This window comes from Arachis ipaensis, chromosome B4 (genome assembly GCF_059453495.1).
Source record: "Arachis ipaensis isolate K30076 ecotype BB chromosome B4, ASM5945349v1, whole genome shotgun sequence".
Taxonomy (NCBI): Eukaryota; Viridiplantae; Streptophyta; class Magnoliopsida; order Fabales; family Fabaceae; genus Arachis; species Arachis ipaensis.
Window position 1 is genome coordinate 112,093,506 of NC_142439.1, and position 6,394 is coordinate 112,099,899.

The 6,394-nt window shown below is 37.1% G+C and overlaps 1 non-coding gene across 1 annotated transcript; it reads right to left on the minus strand.

Moving 5' to 3' along the window:
* Positions 1 to 5,811: 5,811 nt before the first annotated feature.
* On the minus strand, positions 5,812 to 5,915 carry LOC148568803 (small nucleolar RNA R71). Its single transcript, XR_015883113.1, has one exon. It is a non-coding gene; the product is annotated as a small nucleolar RNA R71 (small nucleolar RNA).
* Between the last annotated feature and the right edge of the window lie 479 nt (positions 5,916 to 6,394).

Here is a 6,394-nt window from a genome sequence, read left to right on the forward strand (position 1 = left end):
TCAGAAAGTTAAAATTGAGCATCAGAAACCATCGGAAACCCTTCAGCCCTTAAAAATTCCGCAATGGAAGTGGGAGAGCATTGAAATGGACTTCGTGTCGGGCTTACCAAGGACTCGGGCGAGATTTGATGCTGTTTGGGTGATTGTGGATTGACTGACAAAGTCGGCTCACTTTCTACCCATTCGAATGAGTTGCGCATTGGAGGAGTTAGCACGGACGTACATTAAAGAGATTGTGAGGTTGCATGGCGTGCCAACTACCATTATATCTGACAGAGATCCTCGTTTCACCTCAAGGTTCTGGGGAACTTTTCAGCAGGCGTTTGGAACTCAGTTAAGCTTGAGTACTGCATATAACTCTCAAACAGATGGTCAGTCAGAGAGTACAATTCAAATATTGGAGGATATGCTGAGGGCTTGTGTTCTGGACCAGCTGATGAGTTGAGATCGATACATGCCACTAGTGGAGTTTGCATATAACAATAGCTACCATGTGAGCATCAGAATGGCTCCGTATGAGGCTCTATATGAGAGAAAGTGTTAATCTCCGCTATATTGGTATGAAGCTTGAGAAAAAATCTTGTTAGGGCCTGAAATGATAGCTGAAACTACTGAGCAGATAAAGAAAATCCAAAGCCGAATGCTTGTCGCTCAAAGCCGTCAGAAGAGTTATGCTGATCAAAGGTGGAAGCCATTAGAATTTGAAGAATGAGAGCATGTGTTTTTGAAGGTTACTCCAATAACTGGAGTGGGTAGAGCAATCAAAACCAAGAAATTGAATCCCCGTTACATCGGACCATTTAAAATTCTGAAGAAGATTGGGCCGGTAGCCTATAGGATTGCCTTATCGCCGCATCTTTTGAACCTGCACAACGTATTTCACGTGTCGCAGCTTCAGAAGTATACTCCTGACGCAAGTCATGTTCTGGAACCTGAATCGGTTCAAGTACGAGAATATCTGACACTTCCAGTGATCTCGGTCAGGATTGACGATACTAGCATCAAACGTTTGCGTGGAAAGGAAGTATCACTGGTAAAGGTGGCTTGGAGTCGGGCTGGTATCGAAGAACATACTTGGGAGCTCAAATCAGATATGCGGAAGGACTACCCACACCTCTTTTCAGGTAACTAAATCTAAATTTTGAGGGCGAAATTCTTTGTTAGGTGGGTAGGATGTAAACCCCATAAAATTAGCAAATAATTAATCAATAAATTAATTTTTAGTAAAAGAAATTAGAAAAATAAATATTATAGTAAAATAAGATAGAGCTAATTAAAATAAGAATTTTGACACTAATTTCAAAAAATTTGGCCCAAGGTTGGGCCAAACGGGTCGAACCGATCAAACCAGACCCAAAATGGTCCCAAGGGCCAACCCATTAGCCCAAATAACTTAAAGAAGAGTCCATCTTCTTCGCCATTCAGCAAAGGAACGCTGAAACAAGCCAAGGGGAGAGAAGAGAAGGGTTCCAACCCTTGACCTTGATTAAATCCTCCATAACTTTTCGCTCTGAGCTCCGATCGCCGCACCGTTTGCAGCCACACGTCCGCAACGTCAAGCTTTAAAAAGCCCGGTATGAAAATTGGTAAGGAACTTTTATTTTCATTCTCAGCATCTCTTTCCCCCAAATTTTCCGAAAATTAATAGAATGGTGTTAAAATTTTGGTTCTTTAATGTTATAGGGTCCGATTAGCTTGAGGAAAACATTCACTCTTACTTATTTGGCATTTGGGAAAGGTGAGAATTCTGGAACCCTATCTACTTCCTTGATTAAGTATGTTGGGTGTTAAATTTTGGGTATGTATGTGTGATAAATGTGTTAGGTGTATGTATATATATGATATAAAGCAATTGGATATGTTGGAAGCTCAATTGGACGCTTAGGATTTTATGCTAGTTGCTGAAATTGGTGTTGAGGGCTTGTTTCTTGCCTAAGTGGGTTGCCTTGGGTTATTGATGAGCGGATAATTTATACGCTTTTTGGCATTATTTTTACATAGTTTTCAGTATGATTTAGTTAGTTTTTAGTATATTTTTGTTAGTTTTTAATCAAAATTCACATTTCTGGACTTTACTATGAGTTTGTGTGTTTTTCTATGATTTCAGGTATTTTTTGTCTGAAATTGAGGGACCTGAGCAAAAATCAGATTCAGAGGTTGAAGAAGGACTGCAGATGTTGTTGGATTCTGACCTCCCTGCACTCAAAGTGGATTTTCTGTAGCTACAGAACTCCAAATGGTGCGCTCTCAATTGCGTTGGAAAGTAGACATCCAGGGATTTCCAGCAATATATAATAGTCTATACTTTGCCTGAGTTTAGATGACGCAAACTGGCGTTCAACGCCAGTTCCATGCTGCATTCTAGAGTTAAACGCCAGAACAGGTTGCAAAGTGGAGTTAAACGCCAGAAACAGGCTACAAACTGACGTTCAACTCCAGGAAAGACCTCTACACGTGTAAAGCTCAATGCTCAGCCCAAGCACACACCAAGTGGGCCCCAAAAGTGGATTTCTGCATCATTTACTTATTTCTGTAAACCCTAGTAACTAGTTTAGCATAAATAGGACTTTTTACTATTGTATTAGACATCTTGGGACGTTTAGTTCTTAGATCATGAGGGCTGGCCTCTCGGCCATGCCTGGACCATTATCACTTATGTATTTTCAACGGTAGAGTTTCTACACACCATAGATTAAGGTGTGGAGCTCTGCTGTTCCTCATGAATTAATGCAAAGTACTACTGTTTTTCTATTCAATTCAAGCTTATTCCTATTCTAAGATATCCATTCGCACCCAAGAACATGATGAATGTGATGATTATGTGACGCTCATCATCATTCTCACTTATGAACGCGTGCCTGACAAACACTTCTGTTCTACATGCAAACAAGCTAGAATGAGTATCTCTTAGATATCTAATACAGAGGACCGAGTCCGAGATATTAGAATCTTTGTGGTATAAGTTAGAATCCATGGATGGCCATTCTTGAGATCTGGAAAGTCTAAACATTGTTTGTGATATTTCGAGTAGGATCTGGGAAGGGATGGTTGTGACGAGCTTCAAACTCGCGAGTGCTGGGCGTAGTGACAGACGCAAAAGGATAGTAAATCCTATTCCAGTATGATCGAGAACCGACAGATGATTAGCCATGCAGTGACAGCGCATTGGACCATTTTCACAGAGAGGATGGATGTAGCCATTGACAATGGTGATGCCCTACATAAAGCTTGCCATGGAAGGGAGTAGGAATGGTTGGATGAAGACAGCAGGAAAGCAAAGGTTTAGAGGAACGAAAGCATCTCCATATGCTTATCTGAAATTCTCACTAATGAATTACATAAGTATCTCTATCCTATTTTATGTTTTTTTTATCTTTTAATTATTAAATCTCCATAACCATTTGAATCCGCCTAACTGAGATTTACAAGGTGACCATAGCTTGCTTCAAGCCGACAATCTCCGTGGGATCGACCCTTACTCACGTAAGGTTTATTACTTGGACGACCCAGTGCACTTGCTGGTTAGTTGTGCGAAGTTGTGACAAAGAGCTTATATTATGAACGTGCGTATTGAGTTTTTAGCGCCGTTACCAAGGAAAGAATGATCACGATTTCGTGCACCAAGTTTTTGGCGCCGTTGCCGGAGATTGTTCGAGTTTGGACAACTGACGGTTCATCTTGTTGCTCAGATTAGGTAATTTTATTTTAATTTTAATCTTTTTTTGTTTTTATTATTCTTATTTTCGAAAAAAAATTATTTTCAAAAATATATTTTTCTTCAGAATTTTTAAGAATGAATTCTAGAGTTTCATGAAGCACGTTGAAGCCTGGCTGGCTGTAAAGCCATGTCTAATTCATTTGGACGGAGGCTTCCACTTATCAGCATATGAAGTTGGATGAAGTATCAGTTGTTATATGCCTGATTTGTATCTTCTAAAGCTTGGCTGGCCATTGGCCATGTCTAGTGTTTTGGACCGGAGCTTTCACTGAAAGCTTGGCTGGCTAGTAAGCCATGTCTAATTCCTGGACTGGAGCTTTAGACTAACAGTGCAAGATTCCTGGAATTCTTATTAAAAATTTTGGAATCCTTATTTTCCTTTTTCAAATTAATTTTCGAAAATTCAAAAAAAAATTAGTAAAATCATAAAATCAAAAATATTTTTTGTGTTTCTTGTTTGAGTCTAGAGTCAATTTTTAAGTTTGGTGTCAATTGCATATTTTTATTTTTTTCACAAAATTTTCGAAAAAAATTCATGCATGGTGTTCTTCATGATCTTCAAGTTGTTCTTGATAAGTCTCCTTGTTTGATCTTTAATTTTTCTTGTTTTGTGTCTTTTCTTGTTTTTCATATGTATTTTCAATTTGTTAGTGTCTCAATATTAAAAATTTCTAAGTTTGGTGTCTTGCATGTTTTTCTTTTCTTCAAAATTTTCAAAAATAAGTTCTTGGTGTTCATCACGATCTTCAAAGTGTTCTTGGTGTTCATCTTAACATTCATAGTGTTCTTGCATGCATCATTTGTTTTGATCCAGAATTTTCATGCATTGAGTCTTTTTGATGTTTTTCTCTTTCATCATTAAAAATTCAAAAATCAAAAAAATATCTTTCCCTTATTTCACTCATCATTTTCGAAAATTTGATTTGATTTAGTCAAAAAATTTTAAAATCCTATCTTTTTGTTTCTTGTTGGTCAAGTAATCAACTTTAATTTTCAAAATCAAATCTTTTTAAATTTCTTTTTCAAATCTTTTTCAAAATAAATATCAATCACATCCTTTTCAAAATTAATTTCAAAATTTTTTCTAACTTCTTATCTTTTCAAAATTTGATTTTCAAATCTTTTTTAATTAACCACTTAACTTTTTGTTTGATTCTTATCTTTTTCAAAACTACCTAACTAACTTTCTCTCTCTAATTTTCGAAAATCACCTTCCTCTTTTTCAAAATTCATTTTTAATTAACTAATTATTTTAAATTTTAATTTAATTTCATTTCATTTCAAAATTTTCGAATTTTAATTTTAATTTTTAAATTAAAAACAAAAAAATTTTATTTCTATTTTGTTTAATTTTTGAATTATTCTCTCTTTCTCATCCCCTTCTATTTAATTATTCATCTACTAACACATCTCTTCCACCCAAAATTCGAACACCATCTTCCTCTCTGTGTTCGAGTTTTTCTATTCTCCTTCTTATATTCTTCTTTTCTTATACTTGCATAAGGAATCTCTATACTGTGACATAGAGGATTCCATAGTTTCTTTTGTGTCCTCTTCTTTTTCATATGAGCAGGAGCAAGGACAAGAACATTCTTGTTGAAGCAGACCCTGAACCTGAAAGGACTCTAAAGAAGAAACTAAGAGAAGCTAAACTACAACAATCCAGAGAAAACCTTACAGAGAATCTTGAAAAAGAAGACATGGCCGAAAATACCAACAATGCAAGGAAGATGCTTTGTGACTTTACTGCACCAAATTCCAACTTACATGGAAGAAGCATCTCCATCCCTGCCATTGGATCAAACAATTTTGAGCTTAAACCTCAACTAGTTTCTCTGATGCAACAGAACTGCAAGTTTCATGGACTTCCATCTGAAGATCCTTTTCAGTTCTTAACTGAATTCTTGCAGATCTGTGATATTGTTAAGACCAATGGGGTTGATTCTGAGGTCTACAGGCTCATGCTTTTCCTATTTGCTGTAAGAGACAGAGCTAGAATATGGTTGGACTCTCAACCTAAAGATAGCCTGAACTATTGGGATAAGCTGGTCACGGCTTTCTTAGCCAAGTTCTTTCCTCCTCAAAAGCTTAGTAAGCTTAGAGTGGATGTTCAAACCTTCAAACAAAAAGAAGGTGAGTCCCTCTATGAAGCTTGGGAGAGATACAAGGAACTGACCAAAAAGTGTCCTTCTGACATGCTCTCAGAATGGACCATCCTGGATATATTCTATGATGGTCTGTCTGAGTTATCAAAGATGTCATTGGACCATTCTGCAGGTGGATCCATTCACCTAAAGAAAACGCCTGCAGAAGCTCAAGAACTCATTGACATGGTTGCAAATAACCAGTTTATGTACATTTCTGAAAGGAATCTCGTGAGTAATGGGACGCCTATGAGGAAGGGAGTTCTTGAAATTGATACTCAGAATGCCATATTGGCTCAGAATAAAATATTGACTCAGCAAGTCAATATGATCTCTCAGATTCTGAATGGATTGAAGGAATCATCCAACAGTACTAAAGAGGCATCTTCTAAAGAAGAAGCTTATGATCCTGAGAACCCTGCAATAGCAGAGGTGAATTACATGGGTGAACCCTATAGAAACACCTATAATCCTTCATGGAGAAATCATCCAAATTTCTAATGGAAGGATCAACAAAAGCCTCAACAAGGCT